This window comes from Siphateles boraxobius, unplaced genomic scaffold (genome assembly GCF_051911475.1).
Source record: "Siphateles boraxobius isolate OS27281-9 unplaced genomic scaffold, OSU_SipBor_1 9, whole genome shotgun sequence".
Taxonomy (NCBI): Eukaryota; Metazoa; Chordata; class Actinopteri; order Cypriniformes; family Leuciscidae; genus Siphateles; species Siphateles boraxobius.
In genome coordinates this window covers 20147757-20172500 of record NW_027509219.1, presented here as the reverse complement: position 1 = coordinate 20172500, position 24744 = coordinate 20147757, and the positions used below count along the sequence as shown (strand labels likewise).

The 24744-nt window shown below is 39.2% G+C and overlaps 1 protein-coding gene across 1 annotated transcript in view; it reads right to left on the bottom strand.

Annotated features, from left to right (window-relative positions):
• tafa3b (TAFA chemokine like family member 3b) overlaps positions 1-24744 on the bottom strand; it is a 138503-nt gene that overhangs the window by 96161 nt on the left and 17598 nt on the right. The window lies entirely within an intron of this gene.

Genomic DNA, 24744 nt, shown 5'->3' with positions numbered 1-24744 from the left:
GATGGTCCCCCAACAGAAGTTCTACTGACTAAAGCCCCTTTCACACAGAGATTCCGGAAAATACACGGATAAAGTGACCCGGGATTTGACCCGGGTTCGTTTGATTTTGTTTCAATCACACTGCCAGTGATTTTCCGGAATCAGAGAGTGCGTTCACACACAACCTGTAAAAATCCCGTAAAGACAAGTGACATCGATGTGACATGTAATGTCTCAGCAGCGTCTATAGTTTGCTTATGAGCTGCGATTTCTCTCTCGAGAAACCACGCTTGTGCATTTTTTTCTCTGATTCGATCACAAACTAGCGCATTATGTACCGTTTCACTAGCCTGGTTTCACTTTACTTCAGCGTCATCATTATGACACGGCATTGATACGGCTTTTGTTCACACAGCGCGCGTTCCGAGACTGATCCCGGCAATGTTACTAGGTCCCCAACCCGGGATCGATCGTGGCATCAATCCCGGGTCGTGTTTGCATTCACACAGAAGGCGTTCTGGCAATTTCCCGGCAATTTCCCGGGATCAACGCGCTGTGTGAATGGGGCTTAAGTATCTCGAAAGTACATGTCAGCTTTCCACTAACCCTAACCTAACAGTCTACTAATACTCTACTTGAGAGATAATTGACATGTATATGCAAATTAATGAGAGTTAGTTGTCATGTAGTTTCCAAAGTTGCTATAGTATAATGTCTAAACTGTCACAGGTGAGTGAAAAGAGACGACACGAGACGCAGAATGAACAATTAAATAGACTTCAATTAACACAAAAGCAATAACACTACACACAAACTATAAACCTTAACATGGAAAAAAGAGCTGAGGAAAACTGAGCATTTCAATAAACAAGGAATGATCATTTACAGAACAGGGAACAGGTGAGGGACAACTCATAATGTAATTAACTAAAACACAGGCAAAACTGTGACAGAAAACCATGACTGTAGAAATTAAACAGAACAAGACAATGAAACTAAACAGAACCTGACTAAGTTACCTTTTCTTTTCTTTTTTACCAAATATTTTATATATTTTATCTTGACGAGCAGGGCTTTAAACGTATATGAGATGATAGATTCTATTACTGCTTTAGAAGTTTATGTTGTTATGTTTTTCTTTTATGTAGCGATGGTCTAAATATTATTTACACATTCAGATCAAATTTGGGTTTATTCAAAATATAAATATGTGCTCTGAATATCTGGGGCAGTGAATAGATGGTAATGAGTAAAACCTCTAATGACATCTACAGAGGAAATGTGAGTGGAAAAGGTCAGGATTTTATTATCCACACACACTTACACACAAATACACAACAAAAACACATCCATCTCCTCACATCTCTCTCTTTCTCTTACTCAAATATACAAAGACATATATAAGGGAATTAACAGTCTAAGACCACGCTGAAAATATGAGATTCAAAATCTAATTTAAAGCTAAACAAACGGTTTTAGGATTTAATGTACATGTAAACAAAAAAATGTCAACTGAATATGATATATTGAAGATCCTGCACTACTTCTAAGTCACACATCAAGTTTGTTACATTAATCATGTAAACTCTAGTGCAAAAGTTCAGAATTTGTTGTTTCTGCTAAAGCACACGTTATTACATTTTTGATATTCAAGTTAATTTTCAATAATAAATATACCTCTCACAAAAATGATTATGCTAAATAATATATATATTATAAAGTATTTTATTCTCAACAAGGCTGTATTTAAAATGCAGTTTATTCCTGTAGCCGGCAAAGCTGAATTTTCAGCATCATTACTCCAGTTTCAGTGTCACATGACCTTCAGAAATCATTCTAATATGCTGATTTGCTGCTCAAGCAGGCCCGCCGACAGGGGGGGACAAACGGGTCTGTTGTCCAGGGCCCAGGGTAGTGGGGGGGCCCAGAACTGGGCCCTCATTAAATTATGGAATAATTGTTAAAAAATAAATAAAATAGGCATATTTGTGGAAAAAATATCTAATATTTGAGTTACATAAAAGCTTTTTATTTGTTTTCTTCCTAATTGTCCTTGAAATAGTGGTCAAGAACCCCCCCACCCCCAAAACAAAAATGGTTTGGCCACTGATCAAAATTTGATGTTGTCATTTGATTTGAAGTTCAATAGGATAAAGTTACGCTCAAAATGTCCGGTCACCACAAGTCCGGTGCTCAGAAAAGAAAAGAAAGGAGAAGAAGAGAAGAAGAAAATACAGGCCCTCGAGATGTCCTAAACAAATATTTTAAAAAAGGTGGTAATGGTGAAGCTGGAACTAACGTTAGTAAAGTCAACGTAGAGCAAGGTAAGAAAAAGCGCAGCCAACGTTTTTGAGTGTTGTCGAAGACCCGGTACTTCGGTACCAAGTCGGTAGGCCTACTATTTTTTTTTAACGTCACGCCACAGTACCAGGTTTTCTCAAACCCGGTACTTGATGCGCGTGCATGCCCGAAGCGCGTGCAGTTGCGTCCTCTTCATGAAAGTGCTGAGACATTGCGACCGGCGGTGCTGCTGATGTGGTGGCTGTAAATCCACTTGTTGATAAGAAAGGAGGAAAGAGCCACATATGGAAATATTTTGGATATTAGCTCATAATAGCGACGCGGCGCGCTCGTTTTTACAGGCGCGCCTACGTTCATTGTTGCATAGCAACGACAGACGCCACGGGAGAGCACGCGCTCGTGGAAAGGAGAAAGCGGTGCGAACTGCGCTCTCCATGATGACAAGGAAGTATTAGCAAAGAATTCATTGATTTCTAGCCCTTGCATAAGCTTTACTACTAGATATATTTATGGAGATGAGAAATAAAAAGCCGGCTGAAATGCGTCACTGTCATCATCGGTGAACAGATAATGGGCCAGATCCGAGTCTATTTTTGCTGCGCTGCTCATGCTTAATTAAAAGTGAAAGCACACTTTTGATGGCCAAAAAATAAATATGATTTCACACAAAAAGTGCCAAAAATGCACAGATTTTGCAAGTCTGTGTTTTAACAAGAACTGTAGTAGGCTATGTCAGAAAAGAAAATGAAGTCATTTATAGAAAATGTACCCATTTAAACGTGTTTTTATTATTCAGTTTGGGTAAAAGTATATGGTGTTTTATAAAAAAAAAAAATTCGTAGAGGGTGGGGGCCCATCTAAGAGTATCTTGTCCCGGGCCCAGGCAAGAAAAAATCTTTTTAAATGATTATTTTCAATGTTGAAAACAGGGGCGTCGTCAGCCGATTTTACCGGGGCTTCAGCCCCGAATGTTTTGAGTGTAGCCCCGAATGTATTTTGAAAAGTAGACTGATATGAAACCGGACAATAGCCTAACGTTATGTAAACCCCTGAAATCATAAGTTGCCTTATTTCATTGTGCTTTGGCTTTGCTGCTGTGCTGTCTCTGACTGGTGATTGTTGAAATCTGTCTCACACAGACGCACCACGTGAGTGTTTTCACTTTTCACCATATCGTAGAATATCTCCAGGATTTGCGCGCAACAGCAAACAATCTCACAGCAATTTAAAAAAATAAATAAATAAGGCTGTCAGCACCGCCGCACAGTCCTCTGTCAGATGAGATGTTGTCAGGCTTTATTTAAGTAAAACTCAGAAAAACAAACTTTCCTGTCGTGTCAGCCGTGTGTTCGCGGTGCGCAACTCTTCAATATCACGCGCAAATGCGGCGCGCCCTGTATCACGCAAAAGAAACTACGAGTATGTAACGTTGTGTTCTGTCGTCAATTAAGTATTGAAATAACCAAAAGGGAGATTAAAGCTGCGTCAAAACTCTATGTCGGGGTTTTTGTATTCCTTTGTAGGCTACATAAATGTTACACATTTTGGCGTAGGCCTAGCCCTACTAATTTTTCATTATTATTATTTTAACATTTGATCAATATTGGAAAGTCATCCAAACTGACTTTTGGTTACGGTTACTTACGGTCATAAAAAAAATATATTTTGTGACCAAAAATGTGAAAAATACATCTAGCCTAAATTATCGTTCATGGCATTCTTTTAACTATAGCAACCCAATTTGTCTAGATCTGTAATATTATTTCCTGTGTATAATGAGGTTGTCTTTGTTATAAATTATATTGTATTTTTTTATTTTGAGTGTGAAGGCTGCGCAGTCGTGTGATTTAGTCAGCTTGATTAACATTATTCCTTCCTATTTAACACAGATGTTCTTGGCTAATTATATAAACTATAAGCAAAATGCATAAGTATAAATAGATTTATTCATAAAATGTATAAGTTTAAATATATATATATATATATTTATAACATGTATAAGTATAAATATATATATTTATTTGTATGGTCCTCCTCGAATGTGTTCGAATATTTCACCAGTATCAGCCTTTTCACCGTTTGAATCAATCCGCTTGTCTGTGTTTGCACAACTTGCATCATTAAGCCAGTAGGTGGCGACTAGTGACTGTCTTTATGAGTGAACAATTTAACTTTAATTGAACTGATTAGTGCCAAAAACATTGCTTAACTCAAGAAAGAAACAAGTTGCTGAAACCAATCTTTATTGCTAATATATAAATTGCTCATTTGCCCAGTAGCACCTCAATGCAGTACACGAAATCCACGGGGAGGAGTCGGATCAAGATCCAAGGGGTGGAGATGGGCAGGATTAGGGGTGGGTTTAGGGATTAGGGGTGGGTTTAGCGATTAGGGGGCGGAGATGGGTATGTTTAGGTATATGTAAGGTGGGAGGAGTTGGATCTGGATCCGTCCCCTCCCCGTGGATTTCATGTTCTGCAGTGCCCCTGGACACAAAAAGATTGCACTGGTGTTTGATTGAAATGTAACATCTATGCAAAATAATTCTTGAAAGATTTCTCATTTAAGGCCATTCCTGTTTGGAATATGTGATTGTGTATTGTCAACAATAAGCAGAAACATTCTTCATTTCCATTTTGTAGTGTGGATCAATCATTTCAACATTTATCCTCATTCTCATGTTTAAGAATCTGTTATCTGCTTGACAAATAATGTATACTACTGCCCACTGACATGCTTTTAACGCTATTGTTATCCAATTTTTTTGGCCTTCAAACACCTTAAAACGCACATATGTAGGTCCGAGAAATCAAAATTTTCTCGGGGGAGCGCCCGAACCACCCTAGCTACCTCACATTTGAATGTGCATGTGTAATGTGAGCTGTTGTGGCTACAGTGCCAGGGCTGAATTTTTTTACCAATCTGCCCCCTGCAAATAGGCCTTCAATATACATTATTCTCTGTATCGAATCATGTTATCTTATTATCCACCCCAGCCCCTAATGTTTCGGGCTCAGCCCCTGATGTTTTTAAAACCTAGAAACGCCCCTGGTTGAAAATAGTTTTTGCAGCTTAATTTTTATTCAATATCATTCAAAATTGTATTGTTTTGTAATTAAATGCACATGTTCATTATTAAAAAGATAACATGAATTTCAAAATGATTTATCTTTTTGATGTCATTTGAGTGATCATGTTATCACTCAAATCATCTGATGCATAATCTTATACACAATTTAATTACTCAAATTAAATGAAAAATAACAAAATGCAAAATAGAAGCATTGTCACTAGCAGTCTCAAAATTTTAGAGCAGAATGTGTGGCATGTTAATACCACGATGGCTGCGACAGATCTGCCTCTGTGTTTAGGTAAATAATCATCTATAAATCTGTTCTCCGTAATCCATCCTTTCATCTGCTCCCACCAGTACATTACCAACAGCATAACAGCAGCCTGATCCAAATTTCCCCCTGCTTCTTTTCACACGCCACGCCTCAGCCTTTGCGAAACAGGAAGTGTGCAAAGAACAGATGTGCAAAAAGCCAGAACCTCAGCAACCTCTCACCTCACATCGCAGAGTCGAGTTATATTGAACCTTTTAAGACTGCAAGGACTCAATAAACCCAACCTTCTCCACATGCACTGCATATCACTCCCTAGCTGTTAATTAGCATGCTGTGTAAACTAGGTGTGATTCTGCCCCTCTCACTCTTTTTGTGCATTTTTTTTTCTCTCCCCTATTCTTCCTGTGTGTTCACTGTGAACCTTTAACACTAGAGTTTGCATAATTACCTGTGTTATGGCCTGGTCCGTCTGGTCTCCTGCCTGCAGAGAGCTTATGAGATCGCTCCCCCCACCTTTCAGAACCCGGGCCAACGCTGCTGCCATTTATTACTGGCTGGATGGTGCACTAATAATGTCTCTGCTATAATACTTAATGAAACAGTGTGCATGAGACTAAATCTCCTTTCATGCTAATTTTACAGGCGTGGCCGCTTTAAAAGACAAAGGACTCACACGATAACACACTCACACACTTAACCAGGGGTCCTCGTAAGTCTCTTTAATAATTTCTGCCACACTTCTGCCATGCATGATAAATCAGACACACATCCTATCATATGGGAGTGAGTTAATAAGGGAGGGAAACTAAGATCAAGGAAGATGTGGCTCTCTGGTTCCAGACTCCAGAGTCTCATTAGAACAGAAGAGAGTCACAGCAATATCAGAAACATCCCACACTCCTCTATGAAATAATTTGGGCCCTTGTAATTAATGTGACTTGTGTGCAAACCCTGCACCTGCCAGATTGAATAACAGGAATTGTCATTAGACTGTCATAGAGAGGTTTATAGTGTTCTGTCTGCATGTGTCTGAGCTGTATAATTTATTTGTGCCGATCATTAAGGCTGAATTAATGACGGAAACATGGAAAAGGTGTTCTGTCAGTTGCTTCCTTGTGTCACGGTCTTTATATAACCCTAAACATTAAACAAAACTCTATAAGTGGATAAACCTGCTGTTGATGACAATGACACATGATGGCATATTGTTAATTAAAGTTTCGACAATTTTGTCATCTTGAAATCAGTTGGTTAATAAACAAATCAAGAAATTATATAATAGAGAGGACCTCTGCAGACCCTCATGAGTGTGTCAAGGTCAAAAGGACTGCATCCGAAATTAAAGTATTTAGTAGCCGAAAAACAGTGTGTGTGACAAAAGAAGTATGTTCGAATTCACAGTACTCATAAGAGTAGGCAAAACTATCCCGATGACCTACTACCTTCTGGCAAGATTCTGAAGTGTGCAATTGATGGACAATTTACTATCCCATGAGGCCACGGGAGAGGCTAAATGAATGGAAGTGATGCTGGTAGTCACATGATAATGACAGGCGTGGCAAATGTAGCATGTCCATATTACTGTCATACTACAAACATTCATACTATATAGAACATACTTTTTAAGCAGTCAAGAAGTGATTATTATTAAAAAAGAATAGGCGATTTCGAACAAGTCTCGAGCCTAAAGGCCCGTTCACACCAAGCACGATAACTATAAAGATAACGATAAAGATATAATTCTAAAAATCGTTCTCCATATTAAAGAATAACAAAGTTCACACCACAACTATAACGATAAAGATATGAGGAACGATATCGTTGGGATCACTTTCAGAACGATTTTTTTCCAGCTGTCGAATGATAAAACACTGACAGCCAATCAGAATCCATTCTAATTTAAAGGTCTCGTGCATTTAAAATGGCAGATGACATTGCAGAGAAGTTAATCGTCGAGGTACAAAAAAAATCCTCCACTGTTTGACAAGTCAAACCCCTTTTTCAAGGATAAGTTAAAAAAAGATGGATATATGGAAAGCAATTGGTCGTATCCTGGGAATAAACGGTGAGAAGTATTAACGATTTGATATTATGCAGTTTAGCATAGAGTAACAAAATTACCTAAGGTAGGCTATCCAGTGCTAGTTTTGACAACATTGCTGAAGTTGCAGTGAAAAAGGCGTTGTATACATAAAGGTGTTGACTAGGCGATGTTTTTATCCCATCATTGACTTCGTCAGCTAAATTCACTGTTAGATTAGAGCGATTACACTAGACTTGCTAGATTTACTGTTTAGATGCGCTCGGAACATAGCATGCTGGCTGAGGACATCTGCTGGCAAAGACGTGTAAAGGCAATAAGAACAGCAAAAACATATTCAATTACAAGTTGTAAACAACAATTATAATAAAATTCGGATTCTCCCAACTGCTCTCGTCTTTTAAGGATATTGTGTAGCCAAAAGCGCTTGTTTTTCTGTTGATATTTTTTTGTAACGTAAAGCAGCAGCAGGTCATCCATTTTCGCTACTTTGAAACCGCAGCGTGGGTGCGCGCGTGCTTAGAATAATAAGACCGTTATCGGTCGTTGGTGTGGACGCATATATAGTTATCTTTATCGTAATGTTTATAGTTATCGTGCTTGGTGTGAACGGGCCTTAAGTCTCTTAAAACAGTGGCATATCCAGGACATTTTCACTGGAGTGGCCAAGATGGGACACAAAGCTAGGGTGGGGTGGCCATGGCATAGCAAAGTTTAATGCGTATATGTACGCAGCCGACGGTTCGAATCCCAGTCCTTTGCTGCATGTCACATCCCCTCTCTCTCCCATGATTTCCTGTCTCGTAACTGTCGAATAAAGGTGTATATGCTGTTAAAAAATATTATTTTTTAAAAAGTAATTGTTTTATTCCATTTCCACCTATCAAAGTCCTCAAGTATCTCTGGTTATTTTAACATGTCTATTTTTAATCAGTAATTATGTTCAGGATAGGGTACAAATTTTCTAAGAGCTATTTCCTTGTAGTGGATTAAAGTCCTCGTCTCTTCACAAGTTAGATTCTCTTCCTGTTGCCTTGCATGGTTAGCGGAAATACCTTAAGTTGAGGCTGTGTAGGACCTGCTGCAGTTTTTATGAAGTTTCATTCAAAATGATTAGTTACAAAGCACCTGTAAACTCGCGCTCGATCGGCCCAAAGTTCGGCATCCGACCGGCACGGAAGGTCTTTACGTGTTACTGTCTTTTCACGTGGCAAAGTATTTTTTCTCATATATATTTTCTGATATATATATATATATTTTATATATTTTCATATATATATATATATATATATATATATATATATTATATCTGACATATATATTTTCTGATATATATACACACTGTTTTTTTTATATATATATATATATATTTCTGTAAGGTCCATTTAAGTCAAGAACACACAAGACAATAGAAATGATGAGACCGTGTTGGCCAATAGCGTTAGCAGCATCTTGACTACTTGGCCTGCCAGAACTGATGCTGACACTCAATTTATATATATATATTTTTTTTTTTTTGCTGAGCAGAAATCAGCTCTCACTGCCTCAGTACGACCAATGAATAAATAATAATTTATCTTGGTGGAATAAAAGTTGTTGTTGTTTTTTTAATCCAAATGAAACCAATGCGAATACAAAGAGCACATTTGTAAGAACTTGACACATGTGTTTTGAAATAGATTTACCTTTTGGACACTGTTGTTTCTCACTGACTATAAAATGCAATGAAATCCCAGAATTTTTACTGTGACCTACACTACTGTTGAAAAGTTGGGGAAAGAAAATAAATTTTTTATTCATCAATGATGAATTCAATTGATCAAAAGTGACCGTAAAGACATTTAAATGTTACAAAAGATTTCTATTTAAAAAAAATATTTTAATTTTCTATTGATCAATGGATTCAGATAAAAATGTTTCAGTTTCCACAAAAAATATTGAGCAGTTTTAAACACTGATAATAGTAATAAATGTTTTATATGTTTTTATTATAATGAATTCTGAAGGATCATTTGACACAGTTATTTTAATTTGTAATAATATTTCACAATATAACTGTTTGATTTGATAACTGTTTGATTACAAATTAGCTTAATTCTGAGCTTAAGAGAATCTTTAAAAAACATTTAAAAAATCTTACGACCACAAACTTAGGTTGTATAAGTATACTACAAACGGTAGTATAAGTATACAAAAATATCACATTTAAAAAAATAAAAATTGTTCAGTTACTTAAGTGTATTGGCTTAATAAAATATACAAATGAATGTGATGAAGGTGATATGGGGAGAAATCTGAGCCTGCGGAAAAAGTGATGGCCCAGCTCATGTGAGTCTTCTCTCCGGAGGCCATGCAGATTTTCACAGCCAATCCTTTACCTGCCGGGACACTCAACACCCCGGCTAACTTTAGCAGAACATGCCACTGACTCACAAAGTGTGAGAGGCTAACAGCTGTGTACCATAACTAACAAGACTTAGAGGTCATCCAGCCATAACAGATCCGAACTCTCATGATGCCTGTCAAGGTGAAGAGATGGGAAGACGCTTCAGAGAGAACAGTGTGTGTACATGGACATGTAGTAGAGAGAAATGAAGGGTTTCTGATTCTTCAACCAACACATATCATGTCCACCAGGGGCCCCTTATATGAAAGCCTGGCCTCAATCTCTCCATCTGTCTTTGTGGCTAATGGAGCTTACTCATCTGTCATCTGCCTGTTTTACCCTGTTATGGGCAACACCTAGAACAAGAGAACGCTTTTAGACACAGTTAAGCTCTAACATCACACTGTCTGATAGACCAGGCCTGTCTGAAGGAGAGAGAGAAGAGCATGAGGGAATTGGCAGCGTTTCAGGTCATTTGAGGTGCCAGGATCAATATTTCTAGAGGATGCGTGAAAACTGTAATCTTAAAGAAACATGAGCTCTGGAACAAGTCAGTCCATTGAACAAGAACAAATAGAATCAAACTACGATGAAAGGTAGAGGAAAGAATGTCAACCACACAAAAAATCACATAGTAACCACATAACTGTAGAGGGGAAAAAATTCTACACTCAAAACCTGTTAATTGGTTGACTGGAGGTGCCTTACTGTATACAGTAAAAAAAAAATGTAAATGGTTTAACACGGCTGTCACATGTCAGTGTTTGTTTGTATTTCAGTAGTCACATGTCTTCCTTTGTTCTTTTCCCGCCACTCATTCGTATCCATGGTTACGTCATTTAGTTCATCTGTATCACCATCATCATCATCTATGTCACTTGTGTTCTGTTAATCAGTGTTCATTCATTCGTCGCTCCTCCTTTTACGCTTCCGCTCCTCCATGAGAGATGGTCCGTTATCTGTTGTAGTAAGTGTGTGTGAACCTTGTGCCCGTCTTTGATGTACTGTACCTGATTTATATTGTGAGTAAAAGTTTGCATTGGAACTTTTGATTCTTCGTCGTCTTCTGCCTGCACCACACCGTGACAACGACGTTATATTTAATTTTACAGTAAAATACTGTAATTTTTAAAGTAAAAACTACGCTTTCTCATATACTTTTTCGTAAAATCAGTAAAACTTTTAATTATACTGTATAGAAATTACTGTTTCTTCTCATTTTGTTATCAGTAATGTAAATTAGTGATTTTTGTTAAAAAGACAGCTGCCTTTTTTACTGTAAATTTAACAGGATATACAGTTTATAGTGGACTGAAGTTTGGACTAATAGTTTACAGTGTTAAAAAGCAAATACGTTCTAACTGACTGTGATTGTTGCATAACATGTTTACTTTCAGTGTGGACAGAAAAATTACTTGTCACTGCAAACCTAGGATACTGTGTTTGATAAACATGATAAACTAGAGTAAAAATTTATGGAATCTTGTTTCTGCCACAAAAAAAAAATAGGGTAATTGCGACTTTTTATCTCACAATTCTGACGTTTTTCTTGCTATTCTGAATTTATGTACAATTCTCTTTTTGTTTTTGAAGGCTGCTGAAAATTAAGCTTTACAGGAATAAATAAAACATATAGGCTATATTATATTAAGATAAAACATATTTTAAAAGTTATTTTAAATTGTAATAATATTTCACAATATTATTGTTTCAGTAATTTACCATTTAATTTTGATCCAATAAATGCAGTGTTGGTGAGCATAAGAGATATTTTCAAAAACATTTAAAAAAACTTACGGATCACAAACTTATGAACTTTTGACTTTTTTTCTTGCAATTCCACATTTTACATCTCACAATAATATGTTATATTTTTTTTTATTTTACATACTCTATATATAATATATCTTTATATCCAATTGTAAGATTAAAAAAAGTCATCAAGAATGATTTCCAGTAAAAAAGTATTAACTTTAAAAACTCCATCCTCACAAGTTACAATATATCTGTTCTTTCTCTTCCCTTGGAGCTTTTTTACAGATATACTCAAAGAGATATACTTTGATGTGACCTTTTTCACTAACATATCACATTAAACTTAACTTATTAACAGAAAGGGAGAGAAGAATGGTTGAAAGACTGTTTTGAGTTCAAAGCTCACTGAAGCTTTATTGGCATATCTGCTGATAAACAGTGTTCAATGTAGAGCAATTAATAGAGAGATAATAAAATGCGCTTAATCATATGCATTAAAGGACATGTAAAATTAACACATTACTGTAACTGTGATTACTGTGAACTGTTTAAAAAATTACCCACTTCCTGTGGTTAAATATCGGACATAAAATATTTTAAATCAATAAAAACTACTGTTAATAATGCAGAAGAAAATAATTGATGAGAATGACAACAGTCAATATAATTAATATACTCAATAAGGATTCTAAGATTATGTATTGGTGTTTGTATATATATTTTTTTCTGATACTGTACTGTACTGTAAATGTGTATCACTGCCTACCTGCCACTTTATGCCCTAATGGCCTTCAGGACCCGAGCAGTGCTTTTTTAATGAATCCCTACAGCTGTTCCCATTCCAGAATCCTTCTCCAGGTTGACGGCTCTACAGCTTAAACTGTAATCACGGATTTGAGAGCATAGAAACATTCATCCACGCACAGAGCAGCGAAGTGGCCCGACTTGTCTTCGGCACTTTTTATTATCCTTTCAAAAACACAAGTTGTTCTGGATCATGGCCAATCCGTTCAAAGCACCGGCTTATTTGCATGTATTTACATAAATGGAAGCTTATGTCCAGAACTGCTCTAATCCTCTTTATTCAAAGAGACAGACAGATAGAGAAAGAGAGCTTCGACCATTGCCTGCGCTCCAAGGTCACTGACGCAGATTCGTGACAGAACTCACTGTAAAAGCAGCACATGGTTATCACCAGATGGGCCTGACAACCACATGTATACTGACAAGCCATACATGGATATTTGACTACGGCAGTGTCCGCAGAAAAAGAGTATCTGTAAATGAATCTCTGAAGTTTTGTGGACCTCATTAAACTCTGGTTTGCATTATAGGCCAAAGTGAGAGAGGAGAATCAAATTGTCGACCTGTTAGAAAATCCCATGGAGCACATGGAAAACCACCACCTCTCCCTGTCATGATGTGTGATGAACGACTGGAAGCAATAGCAAGTGAACAGTGATTTAATGATGAATAAATTGCAGTACAGGCAGATGAGAAAAGGTGACACAGGGACTTCGGTGGTCAGGATCCGTGATGAAGTTAAGAGGTGCGGTGACGGTGAGACGGCAGACGAAACCCAGCGACGAAGACGAAGAACAGGAACACAAGGCAGGAACTGGGAACCGGAACACGAACACGAACGACATCAAACAACGATCTGACAAGGATGATAGAACAGCGGTAAGTATAAGTAGAGTGGTGAGATTGATTGCAGCTGGTGAAGTGAAGTCATACACTCATGCCCACTACACACGTGCATTCATACCACAACATAAACACGATAAGAGAAGGAACAGAGAATGCATCTACCGTGACAGTACCCCTCCTCCTAAGAACGCCTCCTGGCGTTCCCAGACTCCTTACCCTGTCGATTGTAATCATCGATGAGGGAGTGATCCAGTATGTCTCTAGCAGGCACCCAACTTCTCTCCTCCGGACCGTAACCCTCCCAGTCCACCAAGTACTGAAATCCGCGTCCTCTCCGCCAAGAGTCCAGTATACGATTAACCGAATACGTGGTCTCCACATCTACGAGTCGCTGTGGGGGAGGAACCGGGACTGGCGGATTAATATGAGAATGAAACACGGGCTTAATTTTAGATACATGGAAGGCGGAATGGATCCTCCTGTACGCGGGAGGTAACTTGAGGCGGACTGCCACCGGACTAATGATCTTGGTGACAATAAACGGGCCAATAAATTTGGGAGCAAGTTTATTAGATACGGAGCGAAGAGGAATGTTCTTGGTTGAAAGCCACCACTTTTTCGACCTGTGGCAATCGGCCTTAGCCTTAGTGCACGTCCCCACCTGGAGTAGAGTCTCACGGGCTCTAGTCCAGGTGCGGTGACACCTCTGAACAAAGGCGTGAGCGGAGGGGACCGCGACCTCGGACTCCAGACTGGGAAAAATTGGCGGCTGGTAACCTACGCTACACTCAAACGGAGATAGGCCCGTAGCCGACACTGGCAACATGTTGTGGGCGTACTCCACCATGGAGAGTTGTTGACTCCAAGAGGAAGGATTCTTGGAAACCAAACATCGCAACACTCTCTCCAAATCCTGGTTGGCTCTCTCGGCCTGACCATTGCTCTGGGGATGAAACCCTGAGGACAAACTAACAGTCGCCCCTAGTAATTTGCAAAACTATCGCCAAAATTTGGACACGAACTGTCGGAAACCACGTCCATCGGAAGGCCATGTAAACGAAAAACGTGATCTACGACTGTAACCGCTGTCTCCTTAGCTGAGGGTAATTTGGGTAAGGGAACAAAATGGGCTGCCTTCGAGAATCGGTCCACTACAGTCAAAACGACTGTGTTACCCTGAGAGGGCGGGAGGGCGGTAATAAAATCTAGCGCGATGTGGGACCAGGGTCTCAAAGGAACCGACAGCGGCTGAAGTAACCCGTCTGGAGGTCGATTGGAAGTCTTACCAGTGGCACAAACCGAGCAAGCCAAAACAAAATCGTGAATGTCGCGAGCCATAAGTGGCCACCAGAATCGTTGCTTGACTAAAAAACTAGTGCGATTAACTCCTGGATGGCAAGCCACGTTGGAGTTATGACCCCACTGGATAACGTCGGACCGTAATCCCTCCGGCACAAACAAGCGATTCGGTGGGCAACCGGGCGGAGGCGTTACCCCTTCTAAGGCCTTCTTGACCCTCGATTCGACCTCCCATGTGAGTGTAGAAACGAATAGAGTTTCGGGCAAAATGCACTCGGGAGTAGACGGGCGTTCGGAAAAATCAAATATGCGGGATAATGAATCGGGTTTGATGTTCTTGGAACCCGGACGGTATGAAAGAGAAAAATCGAAACGACCGAAAAACAATGCCCACCGAGCCTGCCTGGAGTTCAATCTTTCGTTGGTTCTGATGTATTCTAGGTTCTTGTGATCAGTCCAGACAATAAAAGGTACCCCCGACCCTTCTAACCAGTGGCGCCATTCCTCCAACGCTAACTTAACTGCCAACAACTCTCTGTTACCAATGTCGTAATTGCATTCGGCTGGAGATAAACGATGAGACAAAAACGCGCAGGGATGCATCCTGTCATCTGTGGAAGAGCGTTGGGACAATACTGCGCCTACTCCCACCTCTGATGCATCGACCTCCACCACGAACTGACGTGAAGGATCAGGGGCGACAAGGATGGGGGCTGAAACAAAGCGGCCTTTCAGTTTGGAGAACACAGCTTCGGCTGTGTCTGACCACCTGAACGTCGTTCTGGGGGAGGTCAAGGCAGTCAGAGGTGCAACTAGTTGGCTGAAATTGCGAATGAAACGCCGGTAGAAATTGGCGAATCCCAGAAACCTCTGCAGGGCCTTGCGGGAATCTGGGCTTGGCCAATCTACCACAGCCCTTGATTTTCTCAGGGTCCATCCGCACTCCCTCAGATGAGACGATGTACCCTAGAAAAGGGACCGACTGTGCATGAAAATCGCATTTCTCCGCCTTGACAAAAAGCCCATTCTCTAGCAACCTCTGAAGCACTCGTCTGACGTGTTGCACGTGTTCCTGGAGAGAAGAAGAAAAAATCAATATGTCATCCAGGTAGACATATGTGACCAGTCACGGAAACTAGGGACACAAGTCGGTTCTAGGGCATTTTGAGTTATTCATAGATTCTGAGAGTGTAATATCCAAGCTTTCCAACGATGTGTAACATGTGGAAATCTGATAATATTTGGAGAAGTTGTGGCCATTTTAAAGTAGGCACTTAAAAAAGCTCAAAGAGGAGAAAACGAGCTAAAGATTGTGCAGTTCTCACCTGTCTCTGCTGCTGGGGGTGACAATAGGGCTCATTTACATCTCATTTAGATAAGCCATACCCCCTGTAAAGCTCCTCCATGTGCTTTACAGCTTTTTTTACACTTCGAATGAGTGCACTTCTGCCGCACTAGGCGAAAAACAATTGTGCTGCCCCTCTATTTGCAACGTACCAGCAACAACACACAAAGACCAATAATGCCATATAGCCTGCATATAACGCGAAACCAGCAACAACACATAAAGACCAATATGCCATATACATATAACGCAAAACCAGCAACAACACACAAAGACCAATATGCCATATAGCCTGCATATAACGCAAAACCAGCAACAACACACAAAGGCCAATATGCCATATACATACAGTATAACGCAAAACCAGCAACAACACACAAAGACCAATATGCCATATACATATAACGCAAAACCAACAACAACAAACAAAGACCAATAAGCCATAGGCCTACATATAGCGCAAATAGTACGCAACGCTCGTGTGCCCAAAATGTCAACAATATTAAAGTTTATGTAGGAGGCAAATGCCTGCTGGCATTTTTCTTTAAGCAGTCATTTCTGCAATTTTCCAAATAATTACATTTCACCTCCTCAAATTACTGTTGCAAATCTCTTTACACCACTTTCTTATGTGCGTATACACACACAAATGAAATGTCCGCAAGCACATTATATCATCAGCAGGTTCAGCATCTTAAATAACGACTAAAGAGCAAATGAAGCTTAACTTACATTTCAGAAACACGCACGGCAGGCCTTCATCGCAGCAGCAAAGGTCTTAACTGCATCCTCTATTTCGATTCTCCGTCACATATGAAACAGCCAGCCACCGCTGTCAGCGAGCCGAGCCGCCGTATTGAAGCACTGAGGGCGAGCGCGCTGCGCCCATACCTCCGGTTCAGTTTCCCGAGCCCACGAAGTGCGGCGAAAACATTTTCGGTGTAACTGCCAGACGGTTCATCTCGTCTGCGACAATCTTTGCGGCATCCATCTTCATTGAATTTTGATATCAGAGAGAGCTGGCCAGAGCACAGCATAATAAGTAGCCATGTGGTTGACTTGGAGGGCGGGGGCAAAAGCGCCGGGTTATTCAGTATGGAAATACACACAGACAATGACACGCCACGCCCCTACTGCTTGCTAGAATCTCCGAAAACAAGCCGATTTCAACCTCAAAATGTAAGCTTTTAAATATACCAATACTGCTATCTCAAACATGGAGAGGCTTCTTCGTGATTTCAATTAACAGATTCTCCAAAAAATTGAAAATCACCAATTTTGAAAAAAAACTCTTCTTTCTCATTTTGCTCGAAAGTTGTGCTGCCGACTTGTGTCCCTGGTTTCTGTGACGGGTCACATATATGAACTGATCGATCATATCTCGCAACACGTAATTGACCAGTGCCTGGTCAACCCGTCTACGATCCCGAGCCCATGCAGCTTTCCCGGGAGGATAGGGAGAGACGGAGATCCCAACCGGAAGACGGGGCTCTGCCTGGGAGGGTCTCTCTGGTAGTGTGGGAGGAACGGCCGGTGTGGGCGGCGCAGTGGGACCCTGTAGGCGTTGGATCTGCTGGGTGAGCTCGGACACCTGCGTCACCAAAGCCTGTACTGCGCGGGCCGTGTCGCCGATCTCTCTCTGCTGAGAATCCATTCTCCTGATGCTATGATGAATAAACTCCTCCATCGATCTCTGAGTCGCACTCGCTGCTTCCCTTTCCTGGTCAGATCGTTCTGTCATGATGTGTGATGAACGACTGGAAGCAATAGCAAGTGAACAGTGAATTAATGATGAATAAATTGCAGTACAGGCAGATGAGAAAAGGTGACACATGGACTTCGGTGGTCAGGATCCGTGATGAAGTGAAGAGGTGCGGTGACGGTGAGACGGCAGACGAAACCCAGCAACGAAGACGAAGAACAGGAACACAAGGAAGGAACTGGACACCGGAACACCAACACGAACGACATCAAACAACGATCTGACAAGGATGATAGAACAGCGGTAAGTATAAGTAGAGTGGTGAGATTGATTGCAGCTGGTGAAGTGAATGAGGATCAGCTGAAGCGGATCAGGTGATGTCATACACTCACGCCCACTACACACGTGCATTCATACCACAACATAAACACGAGACGAGAAGGAACAGAGAATGCATCTACCGTGACACTCCCTCCATCTTTCTCAATTTCAAATTAAATTTTCAATTTAGTGAGCTTCAGTAGCATAAAAAAACTGTATACAGTATTTACAATGTGTTTAAATAATTTGAAGATTCATATAAATAATATTAATATGAAGATAGCCTATATATAGTTTTGTGCTTTAATATGCATTTTGTGTGATTATTATTTTAAGTGTTATATTTTTATTGTATTTTATGTTTATTCTTTTGTGTTACACTTTCTGTTGTTGTGCTTTGCATATGAGGAAATCACATTACAAATACAAAATTATTTTCATTAGAATTTGAATATTTTTTGATTATTGTTTCATTGATAATAATACTCAGGAATTTAATACATTTTATTTTTGTTTTAAAGTTTACTCTGCACTAATTTCATTCTATTTTATTTTTTATTTAATGCATTTCTATTATTATTAAGTATTCATTTAAATTAAATAATAATAATAGTAGTAATTATTATTATTATATACGTATAAATAGTATTATTATTATTATTATTATTATTTAAGTATTATTAAATAGTATATAATAATTGTAATAATATAATTATTATTAGTATGGGTAAATTAAATGAAAAACAAATCAACAGTAGTAAAATAAACATTAAAAAATAAATTGCTGGCATAATATTAGTTAAATTAGTAAATAAGAAGATAAATCAATAATTCATAAAAAAAATTAACATAAGCGTAGTGATTTGTTTGCCTTCTGATCTCTCTCTCATCCTCTGTGAGAAGACAGGCATTACAGCAGCTAGAGAATCTGGTCTTTGTTGTAAACTCTTGGCGCAATAAACTACATTATATTAGTATTCTCTGAGTGCAGCTCCTCTGTAGTGTAGTGACAGCAGGTCAGATCCAGAGGGGCCGAGGGCAGAGGCTCCAATAACACAATCTGCTTAGGGCTCTACCATGTACTGTTATGGCAGGACTCATTGGAAACCACATCAAAAAGGGGTTAAAAAATAAAATAAAAGTCTAAGCTGTTCAACAAAATGCTATCCTAAGTCTTCGCTGGTACTGCAGCATCACACAAGGGGCAGTCGTGGCCTAATGGTTAGAGTCAGACTGGTAACCCAATGTTTGGACTGAGGGCTGAGGTGGCCTTGAGCAAGGCATCTAACCCCCAATCGCTCCCCGGGCGCCACAGTGAATGCCCACTGCTCTGGGTGTGTGTCCACGGTTAACTGTGTGTGTGTGTGTGTGTGTGTGTGTGTGTGTGTGTGTGTGTGTGTGTGTGTGTGTGTGTGTGTGTGTGTGTGTGTGTGTGTGTGTGTGTGTGTGTGTGTGTGTGTGTGTGTGTGTGTGTGTCCTGTGCCCTTCTGCCCTGTAAAACATGAGTCTCTCTGACATCTCCTAAACCTGCCCATCCTAAGCAAGACACTGAGACCAGTGACATCAAAACTATGAAGATGAACAGTTGATTTCAGTGAGGATGGTGAGGTGTAAGGACGTACAGGAAAGAGTTTTTTTAATTGTGAAAAAGCTTTATAGCTGAGCAACCTTTGGAGCAAAGTCTGAAAAACTTGTGAATTGGTTCATTGGGAAGATCCATGGAGATTAAATTGTTTAAAAATAATCACTTATCACTTGTTCACTACTCCTAATGGGTGGGCACTAACTTAGATGGGTTAAATGCAATCTGAGTATGGGTTAACATACTAGTCTTCACGTAACTTTCACTTTCACAAGGTAGAGTCAAAAAATCATAGGGTGATCATGATGAAGCTAAACAACTAATTGCAATATTACCTATTATTAATACCTATTTTACAATATTCATCACTATATTTTTTTGCTTTTGCTCTAAAATAGCTTTAAAAAGTAGGCTGCACAAAACAAATAGTTAATAATAAAGGTATGCTTAAACTTAACTATTTTATCTGCATATATTTGTCCTAAAACATTTTAATATATTAAATATACAATGCAGAGTGTTACAAGGACACATGAGTGCAAATTAAACATTGATTGAAGCAGAGTCTTGATCACAAGTCCACATCAGTTTTACTACAGAAGTTTAAATCAAATACAGTCTTAATGTTTTCATACTCATAAGACAGGATCACAAACATTGTGGCAAACCAAAAGCCACCTTAACCAAAGGCTGTGATTATCAAGTAATTATCAATCAAGCTTACTTAATATTACCAACAAAAATAATTGTAAATATACAGTATCACTGAGCCCTAAACACTGGTACTGTACATACAGTATGTGAATTTACAAGGCAACATTAGTACAGTTCAAAAAGTCTGTAGAGCACTATCATGCTATCACCTGCACAATTAACATGTTTGTTCTAAAATGTGTTTGCTTATGCCTTGTTTATCCCGCCAGCAATTGCAAAACATTAGCGCCTGTTGTGCTATTATTTCATCTTCAGGACTTGTTTATTGATTGCTGTGATCCACAGTTAAACAGCAGGAAGTCAAGTGGAAGAGTGTTTAATTTACATAGTGTTTCTCCTCCATCTTCCTCTCTATACATCTGTCCACACTTTCTGCAGAGAGAGCATCTGGTCATTCATTTTCAACATATTACTTCAGTCCTTCTCTCTCCCTCACACACACACACACACACACACACACACACAGGATGTTTGCAAACATTGTCGATGTGCCAGGGTGAAGTGACTCACGTAAAATTAAAATCAATCTGTTACAGTGACCATATATGCAGTGTAGTTTATAGGAAACAGGAAACTATATCAACTATAGTATCACCAACAGTCTCAGTGAGGCTACAAATATGAAGAATACTACATGAATTAGTGAAAGAAAAAGAGGGAGAGAGTGCACACTAAGCATTTTACTCGGCCCACTCACACACACACACACAAACACACACACACACACGCGCGCGCACGCACGCATTCACCGCTAAACAACAGCAATTCTGAAATGAATCAGACAAACCATCTTTAAACTTGAAGAAAGATGAAGCAGGCAGCTGCAAAGCTTCTATTCAAACTGTTGCCAATATCCCTACATTTTTGCATTTCCTGTGTTTGTGCAGGAGAATTAAGAGCTTTACACAGTAAGCATACGGGAGAAAAGGCTGAAATAAACACACAGTCATGCAGAGACACTTGGGGAAGGATTCCACACCAGCCTCTGTTTTCATTTTTGAGCTGCTTATCCATTTCTGAGTTTCTGATCCCGTGATTTGAAAGCTTCTCTGCAGACTCTCAGCTTCTCCACTGTTGGGATGTTTGGCTGATGCTTCAGTATAATCTAATCTCAAACATCGTGCAGAAACACAAAAACAACAGCAGGTGCCAGAACAGCAATTCAAGACAATCACACAAGAGTCTGGCTTGAAGACAAAGAACCTCTCATAACATTCAAAAACAATCACACCTCAGTGTAAACAATGCACAAAATGGGAGCCAGAGAAGGAAGCACAATGTTTTCTTTCTTGTTTGCATCCTTTCTTTCTAAGATTTTTTTTTCTAAGAAACTAATTAATAACAACACACTGGAGAGCAGGAGAAAAAGATAGGGTGATTTATCAATTTTACGAAGAAAAAAAAAAGATTGCTATCATACACAAAGTGAACAAAACTTTACTTTGACTCTTTTTTAATTAATCAGCTGATCCAATGCACAAAACCTCTCTGGGGTGCGTTTCCCAAAGCCAACTATGGTCACAAGTTGTGTCGTCGTTACTAATAGAGTTCAATGGAAATTGCAAACATAGTTGGCCAACGATGCTTTTGTGAAACACACCCCAGAATGAGTAATTGGGACAAAGTGAATAGGCTGAATCCAGTCCTTGAATTCACCATCACTTATTTTACGATGGTGTCCTTTCTGAAGCTTGTAAGCCTCTGCCCCTAAATACAATTAGACACCTCGTGTGGTGTTCCATTTATTCATTTAGCTGACGCTTTTATCCAAAGAGACTTACAATTGCTATATTTCAGAGGTTGCACGCCTCTGGAGCAACTAGGGGGTTAAGTGTCTTGCTAAGGGACACATTGGTGTCTCACAGTGGACAATTGGCGTCTCACAGTGGATTCAAACCAAGGTCTCTCACACCAAAGACATGTGTCTTATCCACTGTGCCATCACCACCCCCTTCCATAAAATAAAGAAATGAATATAGATTTGGACCAATGTGAGAAAAAGTAAAATAATAATAATAATAAAATTGTAATTTTTTAATTTTTATTTTAATTTTTATTTTTTTTATTAATCTACCCCTTTAAGTTTAATGTTACTCTGTTTTATATGCATTCTTAGATTTTGCAGTATTATTTCCTATTTTGCCGTATTGTTGTTTACAATACGCTGAACTGAATTAACTAAACTGAACGGATCTGAACAGAACTGAAACAAATTAACTGAATTGAACTAAATGGAACTGAAATGAGTCTAAGTACCTGAACTGAACCGAACGAAGTTGAACTGGACTGGGTCCAGTTGAAGAAACTAAGCCATGTTAAGACTGTGTTTGACCAACTAACAGCTAACTAAGGGGTAGGCTAATCAGTTTTACTTTTCCAATTCAAATTAGACCGATCTATCTTTTTATGTAAATGACTTTAAAAAAATAGGAAAAGTCTTGAAAAAACTAACCTTAAAGACTCGTCTAACCAGTTCATGCAACTGGCCACTAAATTGAATCTAGCTGAACTGAACTGAGAAGAATTTAATTAAATGAACTGAATTGAACTAAACGGTACTAAACTTAATCTAACTAAACAGAATTGAATTGAGTCGAAAAGCAAAGGCCAGTTAATCTCGACATACTTCCAACTGTTTTCCTCAAAAGTCTGGCAGCAAGACTTGAAAAGCAGCACATGAGAGAGAAAGACGATGATATTAGACAGTTGTGTTCCTTTGTGTGTTTAGTTTGTGAGATCTTTACCACATTAATTGTTAAGAACTTTAATTAAACAGTGAATATAATTTTAGTACTCCATGCTGCAAGGTATATCGCCTCAGAACATCAAGAACAGTGTCATTGCAGAAACAGCTCTAAAACACAAAACAAGAGCTGGAAATGAAGCCACAAGACCTGCCTGTAACAGCCACATGGGAAAAAAGATCTGATTGTTTTTCAAGGACATTGCTCAACCTACATCTGACAGATCTCACACAGCTGAGGGCACAAACCTATCTCCATTTCATCAGCCGGCATGCTTTTACTGATCATATGTTTAACCCACATGTCAGCCTCAATCTTACAGAGCCAAACCAAACCGCTCTCAAAACAGCGTTTTAGGAATTCTCATATTCACAAAAACGCCATGGTTTCCTTGCCAGCTAAATGTGGTGAATTATGGAACAAATCACAGAGCAGTGCCCCTTATTTCCACTCTTAATAGTGTTATTAGATGCTTCAGCGACCTTCTCACATTAAATCAAAAAGAGAGTTCATCATTTTCAGAACTCTGAACCCAAAGGGAAACATTCTGACAATGGAACCACAAACTCAATTCCCTTCAAGGCGTCTTAGAGGAAAGAATAACACATACCAGGAGCTTTCTGATCTCCACCAATTAGATTTATTCCTAGAATTATTGGAATGCAAGGCAACAGCGTGTGTGTGTGTGTGTGTGTGTGTGTGTGTGTGTGTGTGTGTGTGTGTGTGTGTGTGTGTGTGTGTGTGTGTGTGTGTGTGTGTGTGTGTGTGTGTGTGTGTGTGTGTGTGTGTGTGTGTGTGTGTGTGTGTGTGTGTGTGTGTGTGTGGAAGATGTCCTTACAGAGGATAACAGGAGAGGATGGCAGAAGACTTGTCCTGAAGCCAGTTGATGGTACTTTAGAATTCAGCAGATGTTCTTCATGGTGTGTGGTGACATGATTATAGATGTGCTGCTCTTGCTAACAAACACATCAAACCAACAACAAACGCCTGTTATTGACCAACTCTCACACCAAACCAAACCTAACCCAACCATCACCATCCAAAACGAATAACTCCCACTCAAAAGCATTACAACTGAAACAATACAGTATAATCATGAGATATAACACAACAAACCATTAAAAGATTAATAAGATTGCTTTTTATAGTGCCCCTACAACTACATTATTTGAGGATGGGTAAAAATAGACGTTATTCACAGACAGCAAATGAAGACCATAGGCTGGCATTGTGCATATTTGTTACATTGTTACATAGCTATGTAACAGGAAGTGAGACTTGCTGACGACTCTTTTCGGCAGTTCAGAATCGATTCTTTATTTTGTGTCATGTGTCATGTGCACTTTTATCATTACAACTTTGCAGACCTTTTTTTCCTGCTTTATTGTATTATATAATCGCATATGGCAATAGAATAAAGCAGGAACGTCTCATGGGAAGCGCTAACATTTTTTTGGGAAGGTGGCATAATATCAGTAGTAATTTATGCCTGGGCTCCCTCTTTTAAAATATCATCGGTTCATTGTGTGCTAGTATATCACATCAGCACCCTGATGAGAAGATTGTAAAAAATAATGT